Source organism: Lissotriton helveticus, chromosome 1_2, assembly GCF_964261635.1.
Source record: "Lissotriton helveticus chromosome 1_2, aLisHel1.1, whole genome shotgun sequence".
NCBI classification, from domain to species: Eukaryota; Metazoa; Chordata; class Amphibia; order Caudata; family Salamandridae; genus Lissotriton; species Lissotriton helveticus.
In genome coordinates, this window is record NC_136058.1 from 325,543,985 (window position 1) to 325,563,794 (window position 19,810).

Here is a 19,810-nt window from a genome sequence, read left to right on the forward strand (position 1 = left end):
TCACAGCACTAAACAAAGGGAATGGACTATGAAACCAATTGACAACTTTGTTATACTGTTTGGTGCTTTCTTGTATTGCACTGAAGAAATGGCGTATAAAACTTGGCAGCGAAGCAGTCAACTATTTCTCATTTCACCTGTGTCTTCAGTCTTACATATATTCCACCTCTTCTCTGTGCATGCGAAGTATGTGTTTGTTTGAAGCACTTCATTTTTGTGCAACGTAGGAACTATTTAATTTCTCCTTAAAAGCTCTGCCTACGTGCAAGATGTACGAACTATCATTATAGTTGCAAGAAGGCTGGTCTGAAGAATCAGGCCATTTGCAAACGCAAAATGGCTTTTTCTTATGTATTAAATAGAAGGTATTCGAAAGGGGTGTTTGGGTGTACCTTCCAAATACCGAATTGTAGTGGTACGTAGAAATGTTTTTCCACCATAATTTGGCCCAAAACAATCATACTTCATCACCATCTCAGTGATTGTGGTAACCAATCCTCAAATAATAAGGTGTCCCGTAAAAACCTCTTCCCCTTTAAGAATGTTTCAAAATAATCATTGTATGTAGAGGCATTGGTCCTATGTACCACTGCCTATTCAAATAAAATAACAATGAAACAAATAAGTCTGTTTTTTAAATGATCCAGTTTTCCTTTAATGAATAATATTAAGGACTACTTCTCCTGTTCCACAGTTTCAAGGTTGTACTTTCCGGAACAACTTAGTATGATCCTCTCACTCTTTCATGATGTACTGATATTTTGTCATTCTGATTGTACTGTAAAGCTGGGGATATAGCTCAGTGGTAGAGCATTTGATTGCAGATCAAAAGGTCCCTGGTTCAAATCCTGGTGTCCCCTCACCCTATTTTGATTCTGTTGATTGTAATTGGGACTTTCCATCAATTCCATTTGGATCATCTTTGACAGAGTCAGTGTTCCCTTGGATATTGCACTTTAATGGCATTACAGTGTTTGCTTCTCAAAACCTGTGAGTAAATGCAGTTTTTAACACTCGGCTTGGTATTTCCTTAGGGAAATTTCTGAAACATCATTGATCAATTTTGGAATTCGGCTCTTCCTTTCACAGCACTAAACAAAGGGAATGGACTTTGAAACCAATTGACAACTTTGTTATACTGTTTGGTGCTTTCTTGTATTGCACTGAAGAAATGGCGTATAAAACTTGGCAGCGAAGCAGTCAATCTATTTCTCATTTCACCTGTGTCTTCAGTCTTACATATATTCCACCTCTTCTCTGTGCATGCAAAGTATGTGTTTGTTTGAAGCACTTCATTTTTGTGCAACGTAGGAACTATTTAATTTCTCCTTAAAAGCTCTGCCTACGTGCAAGATGTACGAACTATCATTGCAGTTGCAAGAAGGCTGGTCTGAAGAATCTGGCCATTTGCAAACACAAAATGGCTTTTTCTGATGTATTAAATGGAAGGTATTCGAAAGGGGGTGTTTGGGTGTACCTTCCAAATACCGAATTGTAGTGGTACGTAGAAATGTTTTTCCACCATAATTTGGCCCAAAACAATCATACTTCATCACCATCTCAGTGATTGTGGTAACCAATCCTCAAATGATAAGGTGTCCCGTAAAAACTTCTTCCCCTTTAAGAATGTTTCAAAACAATCATTGTATGTAGAGGCATTGGTCCTATGTACCACTGCCTATTCAAATAAAATAACAATGAAACAAATAAATCTGTTTTTTAAATGATACAGTTTTCCTTTAATAAATAATATTAAGGACTACTTCTCCTGTTCCACAGTTTCAAGGTTGTACTTTCTGGCACAACATAGTATGATCCTCACACTCTTTCATGATGTACTGATATTTTGTCACTCTGATTTTACTGAAAAGCTGGGGATATAGCTCAGTGGTTGAGCATTTGACTGCAGATCAAGTGGTCCCTGGTTCAAATCCGGGTGTCCCCTCACCCTATTTTGATTCTGTTGTTTGTAATTGGGACTTTTCATCAATTCCATTTGGATCATCTTTGACAGAGTCAGTGTTCCCTTGGATATTGCACTTTAATAGCATTTTAGTGGTTCCTGCTCAAAGCCTGTGAGTAAATGCAGTTTTTAACACTCGGCTTGGTATTCCCTTGGGGAAATTTCTGAAACATCATTGATCAATTTTGGTATTCGTCTCTTCCTTTCACAGCACTAAACAAAGGGAATGGACTATGAAACCAATTGACAACTTTGTTATACTGTTTGGTGCTTTCTTGTATTGCACTGAAGAAATGGCGTATAAAACTTGGTAGCGAAGCAGTCAATCTATTTCTCATTTCACCTGTGTATTCAGTCTTACATATATTCCACCTCTTCTCTGTGCATGCAAAGTATGATTTTGTTTGAAGCACTTCATTTTTGTGCAACGTAGGAACTATTTAATTTCTCCTTAAAAGCTCTGCCTACGTGCAAGATGTACGAACTATCATTGCAGTTGCAAGAAGGCTGGTCTAAAAAATCAGGCCATTTGCAAACGCAAAATGGCTTTTTCTGATGTATTAAATGGAAGGTATTCGAAAGGGGTGGTTGGGTGTACCTTCCAAATACCAAATTGTAGTGGTACGTAGAAATGTTTTTCCACCATAATTTGGCCCAAAACAATCATACTTCTTCACCATCTCCGTGATTGTGGTAACCAATCCTCAAATGATAAGGTGTCCCGTAAAAACTTCTTCCCCTTTAAGAATGTTTCAAAACAATCATTGTATGTAGAGGCATTGGTCCTATGTACCACTGCCTATTCAAATAAAATAACAATGAAACAAATAAATCTGTTTTTTAAATGATCCAGTTTTCCTTTAATAAATAATATTAAGGACTACTTCTCCTGTTCCACAGTTTCAAGGTTATACTTTCTGGCACAACTTAGTATGATCCTCACACTCTTTCATGATGTACTGATATTTTGTCATTCTGATTTTACTGAAAAGCTGGGGATATAGCTCAGTGGTAGAGCATTTGACTGCAGATCAAGAGGTCCCTCGTCCAAATCCGGGTGTCCCCTCCACCATATTTTGATTCTGTTGTTTGTAATTGGGACTTTTCATCAATTCCATTTGGATCATCTTTGACAGAGTCAGTGTTCCCTTGGATATTGCACTTTAATAGCATTTCAGTGTTTCCTGCTCAAAACCTGTGAGTAAATACAGTTTTTAACACTCGGCTTGTTATTCCCTTTGGGAAATTTCTGAAACATCATTGATCAATTTTAGAATTCGGCTCTTCCTTTCACAGCACTAAACAAAGGGAATGGACTATGAAACCAATTGACAACTTTGTTATACTGTTTGGTGCTTTCTTGTATTGCACTGAAGAAATGGCGTATAAAACTTGGCAGCGAAGCAGTCAATCTATTTCTCATTTCACCTGTGTCTTCAGTCTTACATATATTCCTCCTCTTCTCTGTGCATGCAAAGTATGTGTTTGTTTGAAGCACTTCATTTTTGTGCAACGTAGGAACTATTTAATTTCTCCTTAAAAGCTCTGCCTACGTGCAAGATGTACGAACTATCATTGCAGTTGCAAGAAGGCTGGTCTGAAGAATCAGGCCATTTTCAAACGCAAAATGGCTTTTTCTGATGTATTAAATGGAAGGTATTCGAAAGGGTTGTTTGGGTGTACCTTCCAAATACCGAATTGTAGTGGTACGTAGAAATGTTTTTCCACCATAATTTGGCCCAAAACAATCATACTTCATCACCATCTCAGTGATTGTGGTAACAAATCCTCAAATGATAAGGTGTCCCGTAAAAACCTCTTCCCCTTTAATAATGTTTCAAAACAATCATTGTATGTAGAGGCATTGGTCCTATGTACCACTGCCTATTCAAATAAAATAACAATGAAACAAATATCTGTCTTTTAAATGATCCAGTTTTCCTTTAATAAATAATATTAAGGACTACTTCTCCTGTTCCACAGTTTCAAGGTTGTACTTTCCGGAACAACTTAGTATGATCCTCTCACTCTTTCATGATGTACTGATATTTTGTCATTCAGATTTTACTGTAAAGCTGGGGATATATCTCAGTGGTAGAGCATTTGACTGCAGATCAAGAGGTCCCTGGTTCAAATCCTGGTGTCCCCTCACCCTATTTTGGTTCTGTTGTTTGTAATTGGGACTTTTCATCAATTCCATTTGGATCATCTTTGACAGAGTCAGTGTTCCCTTGAATATTGCACTTTAATAGCATTTCAGTGTTTCCTGCTCAAAACCTGTGAATAAATGCAGTTTTTAATACTAGGCTTGTTATTCCCTTTGGGACATTTCTGAAACATCATTGATCAATTTTGGAATTCGGCTCTTCCTTTCACAGCACTAAACAAAGGGAATGGACTATGAAACCAATTGACAACTTTGTTATACTGTTTGGTGCTTTCTTGTATTGCACTGAAGAAATGGCGTATAAAACTTGGCAGCAAAGCAGTCAACTATTTTTCATTTCACCTGTGTCTTCAGTCTTACATATATTCCACCTCTTCTCTGTGCATGCAAAGTATGTGTTTGTTTGAAGCACTTCATTTTTGTGCAACGTAGGTACTATTTAATTTCTCCTTAAAAGCTCTGCCTACGTGCAAGATGTACGAACTATCCTTGCAGTTGCAAAAAGGATGGTCTGAAGAATCAGGCCATTTGCAAACGCAAAATGGCTTTTTCTGATGTATTAAATAGAAGGTATTCGAAAGGGGTGTTTGGGTGTACCTTCCAAATACCGAATTGTAGTGGTACGTAGAAATGTTTTTCCACCATAATTTAGCCCAAAACAATCATACTTCATCACCATCTCAGTGATTGTGTTAACCAATCCTCAAATGATAAGGTGTCCCATAAAAACTTCTTCCCCTTTAAGAATGTTTCAAAACAATCATTGTATGTAGAGGCATTGGTCCTATGTACCACTGCCTAATCAAATAAAATAACAATGAAACAAATAAATCTGTTTTTTAAATGATCCAGTTTTCCTTTAATAACTAATATTAAGGACTACTTCTCCTGTTCCACAGTTTCAAGGTTGTACTTTCTGGCACAACTTAGTATGATCCTCACACTCTTTCATGATGTACTGATATTTTGTCATTCTTATTTTAATGCAAAGCTGGGGATATAGCTCAGTGGTAGAGCATTTGACTGCAGATTAAGAGGTCCCTGGTTCAAATCCGTGTGTCCCCTCACCATATTTTAAGGGAATGGACTATGAAACCAATTGACAACTTTGTTATACTGTTTGGTGCTTTCTTGTATTGCACTGAAGAAATGGCGTATAAAACTTGGCAGCGAAGCAGTCAATCTATTTCTCATTTCACCTGTGTCTTCAGTCTTACATATATTCCACCTCTTCTCTGTGCATGCAAAGTATGTGTTTGTTTGAAGCACTTCATTTTTGTGCAACGTAGGAACTATTTAATTTCTCCTTAAAAGCTCTGCCTACGTGCAAGATGTACGAACTATCATTGCAGTTGCAAGAAGGCTGGTCTGAAGAATCAGGCTATTTGCAAATGCAAAATGGCTTTTTCTGATGTATTAAATGGAAGATATTCGAAAGGGGTGTTTGGGTGTACCTTCCAAATACCGAATTGTAGTGGTACGTAGAAATGTTTTTCCACCATAATTTGGCCCAAAACAATCATACTTCATCACCATCTCAGTGATTGTGGTAACCAATCCTCAAATGATAAGGTGTCCTGTAAAAACCTCTTCCCCTTTAAGAATGTTTCAAAACATTCATTGTATGTAGAGGCATTGGTCCTATGTACCACTGCCTATTCAAATAAAATAACAATGAAACAAATAAATCTCTTTTTTAAATGATCCAGTTTTCCTTTAATAAATAATATTAAGGACTACTTCTCCTGTTCCACAGTTTCAAGGTTGTACTTTCTGGCACAACTTAGTATGATCCTCACACTCTTTCATGATGTACTGATAATTTGTCATTCTGATTTTACTGAAAAGCAGGTGATATCGCTCAGTAGTAGAGCATTTGACTACAGATCATGAGGTCCCTGGTTCAAATCCGGGTGTCCCCTCACCCTACTTTGATTCTGTTGTTTGTAATTGGGACTTTTCATCAATTCCATTTGGATCATCTTTAACAGAGTCAGTGTTCCCTTGGATATTGCACTTTAATAGCATGTCAGTGTTTCCTGCTCAAAACCTGTGAGTAAATGCAGTTTTTAAAACTCAGCTTGGTATTCCCTTTGGGAAATTTCTGAAACATCATTGATGAATTTTGGAATTCGGCTCTTCCTTTCACAGCACTAAACAAAGGGAATGGACTATGAAACCAATTGACAACTTTGTTATACTGTTTGGTGCTTTCTTGTATTGCACTGAAGAAATGGCGTATAAAACTTGGCAGCGAAGCAGTCAACTATTTCTCATTTCACCTGTGTCTTCAGTCTTACATATATTCCACCTCTTCTCTGTGCATGCGAAGTATGTGTTTGTTTGAAGCACTTCATTTTTGTGCAACGTAGGAACTATTTAATTTCTCCTTAAAAGCTCTGCCTACGTGCAAGATGTACGAACTATCATTATAGTTGCAAGAAGGCTGGTCTGAAGAATCAGGCCATTTGCAAACGCAAAATGGCTTTTTCTTATGTATTAAATAGAAGGTATTCGAAAGGGGTGTTTGGGTGTACCTTCCAAATACCGAATTGTAGTGGTACGTAGAAATGTTTTTCCACCATAATTTGGCCCAAAACAATCATACTTCATCACCATCTCAGTGATTGTGGTAACCAATCCTCAAATAATAAGGTGTCCCGTAAAAACCTCTTCCCCTTTAAGAATGTTTCAAAACAATCATTGTATGTAGAGGCATTGGTCCTATGTACCACTGCCTATTCAAATAAAATAACAATGAAACAAATAAGTCTGTTTTTTAAATGATCCAGTTTTCCTTTAATAAATAATATTAAGGACTACTTCTCCTTTTCCACAGTTTCAAGGTTGTACTTTCTGGCACAACTTAGTATGATCCTCACACTCTTTCATGATGTACTGATATTTTGTCATTCTGATTTTACTGAAAAGCTGGGGATATAGCCCAGTGGTAGAGCATTTGACTGCAGATCAAGAGGTCCCTGGTTTAAATCCAGGTGTCCCCTCACCCTATTTTGATTCTGTTGTTTGTAATTGGGAATTTTCATCAATTCCATTTGGATCATCTTTGACAGAGTCAGTGTTCCCTTGGATATTGCACTTTAATAGCATGTCAGTGTTTCCTGCTCAAAACCTGTGAGTAAATGCAGTTTTTAAAACTCAGCTTGGTATTCCCTTTGGGAAATTTCTGAAACATCATTGATGAATTTTGGAATTCGGCTCTTCCTTTCACAGCACTAAACAAAGGGAATGGACTATGAAACCAATTGACAACTTTTTTATACTGTTTGGTGCTTTCTTGTATTGCACTGAAGAAATGGCGTATAAAACTTGGCAGCGAAGCAGTCAACTATTTCTCATTTCACCTGTGTCTTCAGTCTTACATATATTCCACCTCTTCTCTGTGCATGCGAAGTATGTGTTTGTTTGAAGCACTTCATTTTTGTGCAACGTAGGAACTATTTAATTTCTCCTTAAAAGCTCTGCCTACGTGCAAGATGTACGAACTATCATTATAGTTGCAAGAAGGCTGGTCTGAAGAATCAGGCCATTTGCAAACGCAAAATGGCTTTTTCTTATGTATTAAATTGAAGGTATTCGAAAGGGGTGTTTGGGTGTACCTTCCAAATACCGAATTGTAGTGGTACGTAGAAATGTTTTTCCACCATAATTTGGCCCAAAACAATCATACTTCATCACCATCTCAGTGATTGTGGTAACCAATCCTCAAATAATAAGGTGTCCCGTAAAAACCTCTTCCCCTTTAAGAATGTTTCAAAACAATCATTGTATGTAGAGGCATTGGTCCTATGTACCACTGCCTATTCAAATAAAATAACAATGAAACAAATAAGTCTGTTTATTAAATGATCCAGTTTTCCTTTAATAAATAATATTAAGGACTACTTCTCCTTTTCCACAGTTTCAAGGTTGTACTTTCTGGCACGACTTAGTATGATCCTCACACTCTTTCATGATGTACTGATATTTTGTCATTCTGATTTTACTGAAAAGCTGGGGATATAGCCCAGTGGTAGAGCATTTGACTGCAGATCAAGAGGTCCCTGGTTTAAATCCAGGTGTCCCCTCACCCTATTTTGATTCTGTTGATTGTAATTGGGACTTTCCATCAATTCCATTTGGATCATCTTTGACAGAGTCAGTGTTCCCTTGGATATTGCACTTTAATGGCATTACAGTGTTTGCTTCTCAAAACCTGTGAGTAAATGCAGTTTTTAACACTCGGCTTGGTATTTCCTTAGGGAAATTTCTGAAACATCATTGATCAATTTTGGAATTCGGCTCTTCCTTTCACAGCACTAAACAAAGGGAATGGACTTTGAAACCAATTGACAACTTTGTTATACTGTTTGGTGCTTTCTTGTATTGCACTGAAGAAATGGCGTATAAAACTTGGCAGCGAAGCAGTCAATCTATTTCTCATTTCACCTGTGTCTTCAGTCTTACATATATTCCACCTCTTCTCTGTGCATGCAAAGTATGTGTTTGTTTGAAGCACTTCATTTTTGTGCAACGTAGGAACTATTTAATTTCTCCTTAAAAGCTCTGCCTACGTGCAAGATGTACGAACTATCATTGCAGTTGCAAGAAGGCTGGTCTGAAGAATCTGGCCATTTGCAAACACAAAATGGCTTTTTCTGATGTATTAAATGGAAGGTATTCGAAAGGGGTGTTTGGGTGTACCTTCCAAATACCGAATTGTAGTGGTACGTAGAAATGTTTTTCCACCATAATTTGGCCCAAAACAATCATACTTCATCACCATCTCAGTGATTGTGGTAACCAATCCTCAAATGATAAGGTGTCCCGTAAAAACTTCTTCCCCTTTAAGAATGTTTCAAAACAATCATTGTATGTAGAGGCATTGGTCCTATGTACCACTGCCTATTCAAATAAAATAACAATGAAACAAATAAATCTGTTTTTTAAATGATACAGTTTTCCTTTAATAAATAATATTAAGGACTACTTCTCCTGTTCCACAGTTTCAAGGTTGTACTTTCTGGCACAACATAGTATGATCCTCACACTCTTTCATGATGTACTGATATTTTGTCACTCTGATTTTACTGAAAAGCTGGGGATATAGCTCAGTGGTTGAGCATTTGACTGCAGATCAAGTGGTCCCTGGTTCAAATCCGGGTGTCCCCTCACCCTATTTTGATTCTGTTGTTTGTAATTGGGACTTTTCATCAATTCCATTTGGATCATCTTTGACAGAGTCAGTGTTCCCTTGGATATTGCACTTTAATAGCATTTCAGTGTTTCCTGCTCAAAGCCTGTGAGTAAATGCAGTTTTTAACACTCGGCTTGGTATTCCCTTGGGTAAATTTCTGAAACATCATTGATCAATTTTGGTATTCGTCTCTTCCTTTCACAGCACTAAACAAAGGGAATGGACTATGAAACCAATTGACAACTTTGTTATACTGTTTGGTGCTTTCTTGTATTGCACTGAAGAAATGGCGTATAAAACTTGGCAGCGAAGCAGTCAATCTATTTCTCATTTCACCTGTGTATTCAGTCTTACATATATTCCACCTCTTCTCTGTGCATGCAAAGTATGATTTTGTTTGAAGCACTTCATTTTTGTGCAACGTAGGAACTATTTAATTTCTCCTTAAAAGCTCTGCCTACGTGCAAGATGTACGAACTATCATTGCAGTTGCAAGAAGGCTGGTCTAAAAAATCAGGCCATTTGCAAACGCAAAATGGCTTTTTCTGATGTATTAAATGGAAGGTATTCGAAAGGGGTGGTTGGGTGTACCTTCCAAATACCAAATTGTAGTGGTACGTAGAAATGTTTTCCACCATAATTTGGCCCAAAACAATCATACTTCTTCACCATCTCCGTGATTGTGGTAACCAATCCTCAAATGATAAGGTGTCCCGCAAAAACCTCTTCCCCTTTAAGAATGTTTCAAAACAATCATTGTATGTAGAGGCATTGGTCCTATGTACCACTGCCTATTCAAATAAAATAACAATGAAACAAATAAATCTGTTTTTTAAATGATCCAGTTTTCCTTTAATAAATAATATTAAGGACTACTTCTCCTGTTCCACAGTTTCAAGGTTATACTTTCTGGCACAACTTAGTATGATCCTCACACTCTTTCATGATGTACTGATATTTTGTCATTCTGATTTTACTGAAAAGCTGGGGATATAGCTCAGTGGTAGAGCATTTGACTGCAGATCAAGAGGTCCCTCGTCCAAATCCGGGTGTCCCCTCCACCATATTTTGATTCTGTTGTTTGTAATTGGGACTTTTCATCAATTCCATTTGGATCATCTTTGACAGAGTCAGTGTTCCCTTGGATATTGCACTTTAATAGCATTTCATTGATTCCTGCTCAAAACCTGTGAGTAAATGCAGTTTTTAACACTCGGCTTGGTATTCCCTTTGGGAAATTTCTGAAACATCATTGATCAATTTTGGAATTCGGCTCTTCCTTTCACAGCACTAAACAAAGGGAATGGACTATGAAACCAATTGACAACTTTGTTATACTGTTTGGTGCTTTCTTGTATTGCACTGTGAGGTTCTGTGACAATTTTAAGTGATGTTTTTTGATTCGCACGAATATGGTCGAGTCTGGTATCTAAGAACCGCAAATGACGAGTTTAGTAAGTGTGCGCAGTTTCGCTGTGCTAACTTAAACCGTTCATTTGATATGTGGGTTTTTCATCTGTACCCACGGGTTCCATCTTAGATACGGCATCCATTTTGTCTCTTGCCCTCAAGTAGCCAGCGAACGGACACTGTCCGCTTCGTCACCCTGGGACTCTCAGGATATTTGTGGAAGACACATGTACTTTGTAAATATCTTTTACGATGAGGGGGATGATACTGTAAGGCAGATGGCCCCGCTCGAGGCTCATCTTGCCGTCCGGTTTATTGTCTCAGCCGTGCATCTCATTAGGCACGTCCCTTTGATGCCTGTATCTCGTGTTTCCCGATACCTCCCCTTTTACACCCTTTTCCATTTCCCCACTGTCTCCATCTCCCTCTGCACCTGTCTTTGTCCCTATTTCGATCTGTTTTTACTGCCGATTGGAATTCACTAATGTTGGGAAGATGGGTTTTTACAGTTGGGAACCGCCAAATGTTTCCGCACTTATGTTCCGGACCTTATGTGTACCAAAGTGACCAAAGCGACCCCTCTGGGGGATAATTATGGGAACCAGGTTGTAAACTTTTGTGTACCATGTTGTCCTATGAGTTAATTTTGTATAAAAGGAGCGATCCACAGAACCAATTTGAAGCAGTCTCCCCAAGTTGCACGTGTTGTACATTGTCGTGACTTCTGTGTTCCCTGCAGCAATAAACCTTGAATCTTTGACGCCGAAGGAAGTGTCCCGTGTCTCTGTAGTTTGTGCGCCGAAACAGGTATCCCATGAAGGTTATAGGTGTTGTTCCCTGGCACCGCTGGTACTGTTAAAAAGTCCAGTCCTTCAGTTGGCGCCCAACGTGGGGCGACTTCAGCGGTACCGGTCCGGTCCAAAGCCTGATGATCGTGAGGAACTTCGTGTGAAATCTCCGAGGGAAGGTGCACCCCGCTTCATCGATCCTGTTGTCGAAATAAGTGGCCCGAAGTTTTTCCCTGCGAAGATTCCCGCCTCCTGACGGCTGCGACGGACCGATGCCCTGACTGTCGACCTGTCTTCGACGCCCGGCGTAGACCTTATGTACAAGCGAGACGATAGACGGGCCTTCCTGGTGACGCCATTGAAGTTCTGAGTTAAGTATTTGTGGGTCGCTCCCAGTCCTTAGTGGTTGTTCTAGCTTTTTGAAAGCTTTGTGGTTAGCCTTTAAGGCTTTGTGGTAATAGCTCTCCGAGCTTTGTAATAGCCTTAAGGCTTTGTTGTATTGCATGGTTCCATTGCATTTGTGGTTCTTAGTATTGGTTCTTAGTATTATTTGACAGTTGCAATTGCCAAAAACCGAGGGTTTTGACTTACACGAGGTTTTATTGCTTCGGTAATCCTTGAAGTTTGATACTAGGTTAGTGTGCACGATGCCTAGCCATAGTGATTTGTTTCGTATTTTCAAATGTTGCGCAATGGATTCCCGGTTGGAGGACTCGTGTCCGATACCTCCAGTTGGAACTCCGATACATGATCTATATAGTCGACATGGGGTGGGTCCTATAATCTATAATGATTACTGGATCCGCTATACAAAGAAAGACGGTGACCTTAGATGGCCACCACACGGAACTTTTGAACTTTCGATTTTAGATAATCTTGAGGCTAAATTATTTTTAAAGAAAGCTAGGCCAGCTATGTTTGATTCCTTTCGGGTATGGCGTTAAGAGGCCAAACAGAAAGAAATCAAACAACTTAAAAATGATAAAAAGCAAGAGTTTGTTCCGATAATGCAAGCTATAAAAGAATGCAGACAAGACAAAGAAGAAAAAGATATGGAAATCGCTACTAGATTGCATCACATGAAAATAGATAAATGTTACCCAGTCTTACCGAATAATCTAGAAAAGAAAGAAGAAGATTTAAAGGAGGATTCCTTGCTATCATACTTGATGAAATCACCACCTCCTTATGTACAGGGTGCTACTGCTCCTGTAGCTCCTCCTATAGCTCCTCCTGTTGTTCCTCTTGTTGCTCCAGCGGCTGCGGGCCAGCCCGCTGTTAACCCTATGTTTGTTCCACCACCTGTCCTCGTTCCTACTGCTCCTGTACCTGTACCTTTGCAGACTGTTGTTTCTGCTACTCCGACTATCTTGTCCGTTCCTACTATGCCTTCCTTCACCTCTAGTGTTGTTGCTCCTGTTTTTCTTTCTCCTTCTGTTCGTAAGCGTGTTCCTAACTCTGTTGCTACCCTTTATTCACCTCTTTCCGGTCCGTTATTTTCGTCTGATTCATCTGAAACTCCTCAGAGACGGAGTCAGATCCCTAGTGGTAGGGAGAAAGAGACGTTAGTAACAATGGCACATAGGTGGATAAGACATCCTGCTAATTACACTCCGCGTGTAGTATTTGATACGTTTTCTCAGTTTAATGAGCCTACGCAGAGATTCGTATTTGAGGAAATGTGTAACTTTTTGAGAGAAGAATGGTACAATAATGATGTAGATGATGTACCGTCCGACATAATTGAACTCCAGAGTCACTTTTCGAACGGTATGATTATAGGAGACGATGTACGACGTGCCGTGGAACGCTTATTAGCATTCAGACCCACAGCACATTCTCGGGTGTCATTAGATGATACCACTGAGAGCTGGAAAGCGGTTCCTGGTCAGTATCCCATGAGAGAAGTCCCGCCACTGTGGGTGCCTGGAGATCCGCAAGCTAACCCTGCGGTTTTACCACATTTTCGAAGGGTGTGGATACATCTTCCATGGAAACGATCGGAAGTTTTGCAAGTGAAGCAATCCTTACCCGATCCGCGTAAAAATCCGGCTGGTTATTATAAGGAGTTATCACAACTGATAGAAGCTTCTATTATGAATATTGCCGACATCGACATGTTGTTTGGCAATGTTGTACCGCAACCAGTTTGGGCTAAAATTCGTCAAGCCAATCACGCAGCTGAATTAGGGGGTGATTGGGCTGCACTGCTAGCAGCTGATGCATTACAAGTTGGTGGGGCTAAACCTGAACAGTTGATCTTGGATTTGCCTCAGAAAATCATTACGCTCATGAAAACTCTCATGCCAGCGATGAAGGTGAACTGGGATAAGTTATCAGCTTGTAAACAAAAGAAAGACGAGAGTGTCTCGGATTTCTTTACAAGGTTTGAGGAAGCGTTTGTCGACCACAGCGGCCAGGACATGGGCGCTGAGGGAGGTCAGCGGTTATTCGTTGACAAATTTGTGTCAAATTTGCTGCCTGAGCTATGCAACAAATTAAAGAATTCAGAAAGTGCGTGGGCAGTTTCAACCCCTGCGCAAATATTAGCAACGGCTCAGTATTATGAGAATAGGGAAAAGGAAGAAAGTGATCGTGTAGAAAAGAAAACGAAAGAACTCAAAACGAAGGTTTTGTTGCAGCAAGCATACCCTCCACGATCAAACCAAAATGATGCACAACAGCAGTATCGACCACGAGCACAGCTCGATAGAACACAGCCGCGCTCTGACAACTTTGATCCCAGATCTTCACTTGGGTATAATCAGTGCGCATATTGTAGGAAAGAGGGACACCTAAAATATGATTGTCTTGCTTTACGGGACCGTCTGAATGGTGTGTCGACACGAGGAAATCGTGGCGGTGGTCCTCAGCAGGCACCACGTGGTAGAGGTCGTGGTTCATCCCACAATCAGATTGATCGTCATCAAAATCAATCGGATGCAAATAATTATTTTGACCAGCGAAATGCGGGGTCAGTTCGATCTGCACAGTATAATGTTGATGATTATTATATAGACCACGAGACTGTTGTAAATGACCACTACTAGGACAGCCAACGACAAAGAGAGGGAGTAGTGTCAGTTCCGGTCGATCAGAGTGGGCCTTACGTTGCAGTGACTACATCGGGTGTAGTTGAGCCTTTTCTGTTAGACACTGGTGCGACGAAAAGTTCCATCATGCATTCAAAACTCCCTGGCGCACCTTTGTCTGGCTTAACGAATGTTTCCGTCGGATTCTCTGGCGCCCCTGTTAGTAACCCAGTCTCTAACCCTTTGCCTCTTATGATTGGATCTCGTGAGCTAACGGCTCCACTGATTCTATCTACAGGTTGTGGTGAAAATCTTTTGGGCCTGGATTTGTTGAAACGATTATATGCAACATTGTATTGTTCCCCTGAAGGAGTGGAGCTTACATTGGGAAGGAGAGTGATCTCTCCCATGTATTTATCGGTTGATAAATTCCCACCGGAATTGAATTCCCTCCCTGCGTCCTTATGGGCCACAGGTCCCAATGACGTGGGCCTGTTAGACATTCCACCCTATGTGATTCAATTAAAACCAAATGCGCGATTACCGCGTTTACCTCAATATCGTATTTCTCTTGAGGGCGAACGAGCGCTGTTAGAAATCGTTCATGATCTCATTGGAAAAGGTGTTGTTGAAGAAACTCGTGGAAACGTGTGCAATAGCCCTGTATTACCAATTCTGAAACGAACTGACCCAACTAAACCTCCTGTGTATCGTTTTGTTATAGATTTGAGAGAGGTAAACAAAATAGTGGTTCCGCAATTTCCTGTGGTCCCTGACATTACGGCTTTATTAACAATGATTCCGGCATCTGCCTCCTGGTTCACAGTGATCGATCTAAAGAATGCTTTCTTTAGCATTCCGATTGCAGAGGAAAGCAGAGACCTGTTCGGATTCTCATTAGGAGGTCGCAGTTTTAGGTTAAAACGCGCTCCACAGGGTTACTGTGAGAGTCCATCAATCTACAGCCAAGCACTTAAAGGTCAGCTTGATGCCTTTGTATTGCCTAAAGGTGCAGCTTTGATTCAATACGTTGACGATCTTTTAGTGGCAGCTGATACAGAAGCTATTTGCAAAACGGCTACAGTATCATTATTGCACTATCTACATGACTTGCACCACAAGGTATCACCTTCAAAGCTACAGTATTGTTGCCAAGAAGTTACCTATCTAGGTCACTTATTGTCAAGAGAAGGGAGAAGGTTGACCCCAGAGAGAATTGCAGCGATTTCCCGAATGACTGTGCCAAAAACCCAAAGAGATGTTCGTGCCTTTTTAGGTATTACGTCCTACTGCAGACAATGGATTCCAAATTTTTCATTGTTGGCGAAACCATTGATAGCCCTTACGTGCAAGGATGTTTCATCCCCAGTACCTTGGTCTGAAGAATGTCAGAAAAGTTTTTCTGAATTGCGTGATGCGCTGTGTTCGGCTCCTGTGTTGGGTACCCCTGACTACAGTAAGCCGTTTACACTATACGTTCACGAGAGGGATGGTTGCGCGTTGAGTGTTTTGACACAATCTTTTGGTGGTAAGCAACGCCCATGTGCCTACTTTTCTTCGACTTTAGACCCAGTAGCAAGAGCCTTGCCAAGTTGCTTAAGGGCAACAGCGGCAGCTGCGGCGTCCATTCGACAGTCTGCAGGTCTAGTCATGGATAATATGCTCACGGTAATGGTTCCGCATGCAGTCGACACTCTATTGAACCGAACGAAAACTCAACATCTGACAAGTGCAAGATTGTCTGGATATGAGTTGACATTGCTGGCCAGTCATATACGGATAAAACGATGTAATGTGTTGAATCCAGCAACATTGCTGCCGATCGACGCAGAATCAAGTGGTGAAGCAGTACATGACTGCTATCTCAAAACTGAAGAGGAAACCAAGGGTCGCATTGACCTAAAAGATACTCCATTGACAAATCCCGATGGTACTTTGTATGTGGATGGTTCTTGTTTCAAGTTGCCGAACGGTGATGTGACGACTGCGTATGCTGTAGTTACATTGAGAACGATTGTGGAAAGTGCAAGATTAAATCAAAATTCGGCTCAGGCTGCTGAGCTAATTGCTTTGACGAGAGCGTGTGTATTGTCTAAAGATAAACGGGTGAATGTGTTTACAGATAGCCAGTATGCATTTGGTGTGGCACATAGTTTTGGACGACTGTGGAGAGAGAGAGGATTCCTTACGTCACATGGTACGAAGATTCAGCATGGTCAGCTTGTAAATGATCTTTTGGATGCACTTACGTTACCTAAGCAAGTGGCGATTGTTAAATGTAGTGCGCATCGTAAAGTGATGGATGATGTTGGTCGTGGTAATGCGTTTGCGGATGAGACTGCTAAGGAGACTGCCCGGAACCTTAGCACTCGAATGTATGTGACGAGTTCGGTTAGGTGGTCTGCAGAATCAAGTATGTGTGAGAACACTATCGAGAGTGTGAAAGCAATTCAGAATGAGGCCACCGAGACTGAAAAGACGAAGTGGAAAGAAAGTACGGGAAAGTTGGATGCGAATGGTTGTTGGACTGACTTATCGGAACAGAAAAGATGGATGTTGCCTGATGCGTATGTGCTGGCTATTGTGACTATGGCACACGGGTTAGCACATATTAGCGCGAAAGGTATCTGTAAATTGCTGTTTCCTGTGTGGAAGAATGATGGTATTACGAAATGTGCTGAACGCTTGGTTAAGAATTGTATGGTGTGTTTGATGCACAATCCTGGTAAGGGCACTCCCACTCCACCTGGCCATTTTGCCCCTCCTGCGTACCCTTTCGAAGTTATCCAGTTGGACTTTATCCACATGGAGAGATGTAATAATTTGAAGTATGTGCTGGTTGTGGTGTGTGCATTTTCTAGGTGGATTGAGGCCTACCCCCTTAAGGATAATACGGCTTTATCCACGGCAAAAATTTTACTCAAAGAGTATTTTTCCCGCTACGGAATGCCTCGGGTTGTGTGGTCAGACAACGGAAGTGAGTTTGTTGGGAGCGTGATGAAGAGTGTGTGTCGCGGGTTAGGGATTGTACAGAAATTTCATAGTGCCAATCATCCTCAGTCAGCCGGTTTGGTTGAAGGGTACAATGGCACCCTTAAACTAAAACTAGCAAAGATTCAGGCCACGACAGGTCTTTCGTGGCCTGACGCTTTACCCGTAGCATTGCTGTCAACAAGGGCAACTGTACACTCCCGAGTAGGGCTCAGTCCCTATGAAATAGTGTTCGGTCGTCCTGCCAATGTTTGGGGGGTCCCTAGACCGGGTGCCTTTTGCGAACTTGAGTATCCAATGTTAATCGATTATCTTCATGACTTGACTGCTAAACTGAGGTTAATTCACCAACAGGTTCACGAAGCATTGCCGACACAGACGGAGGGTCCAGGCCACCAGCTCCAGCCCGGAGATTGGGTGGTAACGCGCAATTTTTCGCGCAAGAACAATTTGGATCCCAGGTTCACTGGACCCTATCAGGTCCTCCTTGCCACGAGAACTGCAGTTCGTCTTGAGGGGCGGAAAAATTGGGTGCATGCCACCCATACCAAGAAAGTCCCCATTCCGTTGCCAGCAGACTCGTGGGTAAGGAAAGGCATTGCATCAACTGAAACCGAAGGATTGCCGGCGTTGGTACCTTTCAGCGACGCACAACCTGTCGGAGAATCCTCAGTGCAGCAAAAAGGCATTATTGAACACTTGTCATCAGAAGACTCAAGACCAGAACATTCAGCTGATCAACAGGGCGTTGTCCCTTCAATGGATCTTTTGTTTAACGAACAGACACGTCCTGGGAAAACCCGATATTTTTTAAGATCCAGCACTAAAGACTAATAAAAAACCCCGTTCTGTCCCTTGACAAGTGCATTATCCCGTTTTCCATGATCAGTTTGAACACTCATACCATTGTAATTATTTTGTATATATTCATTGAGCTTCGTTCCTTACACTTTTTGTTTCCACAGCTGAGAGACATTTGTTTTTATACATATATATATATATATATTTGTGAAATAAAGGCCGTAGGGCCGCGCGTGTACTTCCTCCTGGTTAGTAGGTCTTGACGCTAGGTTAAAGACCGTCGATTCCTGGGAACTCCTAGGAATTGACTATTGCTACACAGAACGAAGTGCGTCAAGAAACGTTGCGGACGGTCATAGGGAATGGCATTTTTGAAGCTGATGGACTTGGAAAAAGCTCAAGCACAAAGATTCAAGCTGCAGCAACTCAGTCGTACCAAATGTTTTGTGTTCCAAATATTTGTACTGTTTGTGACTGGTTCTGCGTTATTAGCGGGTGGAGTGTATTACACAATGTCTTACTTCTTGCCTTCTACTATACCTACTCCTACCCCTAATCTTAAACTCATCTCCACTGACTCTCCTCATTCTTTTCACATCTTACCTGAACACGAGCAGGCTAGACGTGCAGAATTCCGCAACAATTCCTTTATTCAACTCCTTCATCAGCATCAGTTAGTGGTTAACACTACTAATTGTTGGGTGTGTGGGTTGATGCCACATACTACGGATAAGGGAATTCCATATCTGGTGTTACCGTATAGCTCCCAAGGGTCTGCTCGAGCATTTCAAACAATGTTTCGAAGCGCACTGGGTTTCCACCCCATTCGAGAACCACGTTCCCCTTACTCTGGTCCTACCTCGTACCAAAAATCTTTGTCTATAGCTCTAGAGGATTTAGATAGCGATATCTATGATCCCTCGCTTATCCCTGAAGAAGAGGTACAAGCCTATAGGGTCCTAAGTAGAGGCGAATATAGTGTGTTCACTGGTGAAAAACAGCTTAAAAGCTCGCCTCCGATATGGGTCGTACCCCACATTGGTAATTTTTGTTTAATAGGTCGCGGCCGTAGATCGAAAGCCTGACTTGGAGAGAGTGCTTGCACTGAAAATTATATATTGCCAATGGTCTCGTCCCCTGTGTTTTTGGCTGCCAAGGGTACATACTTTATTTGTCATGATCGTGCATATGCATGGTTGCCCTCTGACTTCATGGGCTCATGTTTTATCGCAAACTTGTTGCCTCCGACGTTTACTGTAGATGCAGATTATCACAAAACTAGAGTTGTGAGGGGCGTAATTAGCGAAGAGGATACTGCCGGTCAAGAGGCAGGAGACTTTTTCAAGGGTTTCCTCCCATTTTGGGGACCTATGGTTAATAGTAGGAACCTAAGACAGTTGACTCGAGTGGTAGAATCGACAGCTAATATTACTGCCAGTGCCCTTGGTAATATCACCACAG

The 19,810-nt window shown here is 41.0% G+C and overlaps 3 non-coding genes across 3 annotated transcripts; all 3 read left to right on the plus strand.

The window, feature by feature from the left end:
* The first annotated feature begins 788 nt into the window (after positions 1-788).
* On the plus strand, positions 789-860 carry TRNAC-GCA (transfer RNA cysteine (anticodon GCA)). The gene has a single exon. It is a non-coding gene; the product is annotated as a tRNA-Cys (tRNA).
* Positions 861-1,873: 1,013 nt separating this feature from the next.
* On the plus strand, positions 1,874-1,945 carry TRNAC-GCA (transfer RNA cysteine (anticodon GCA)). Its single transcript has one exon. It is a non-coding gene; the product is annotated as a tRNA-Cys (tRNA).
* Positions 1,946-9,230: 7,285 nt separating this feature from the next.
* On the plus strand, positions 9,231-9,302 carry TRNAC-GCA (transfer RNA cysteine (anticodon GCA)). Its single transcript has one exon. It is a non-coding gene; the product is annotated as a tRNA-Cys (tRNA).
* The last annotated feature ends 10,508 nt before the right edge of the window (positions 9,303-19,810 follow it).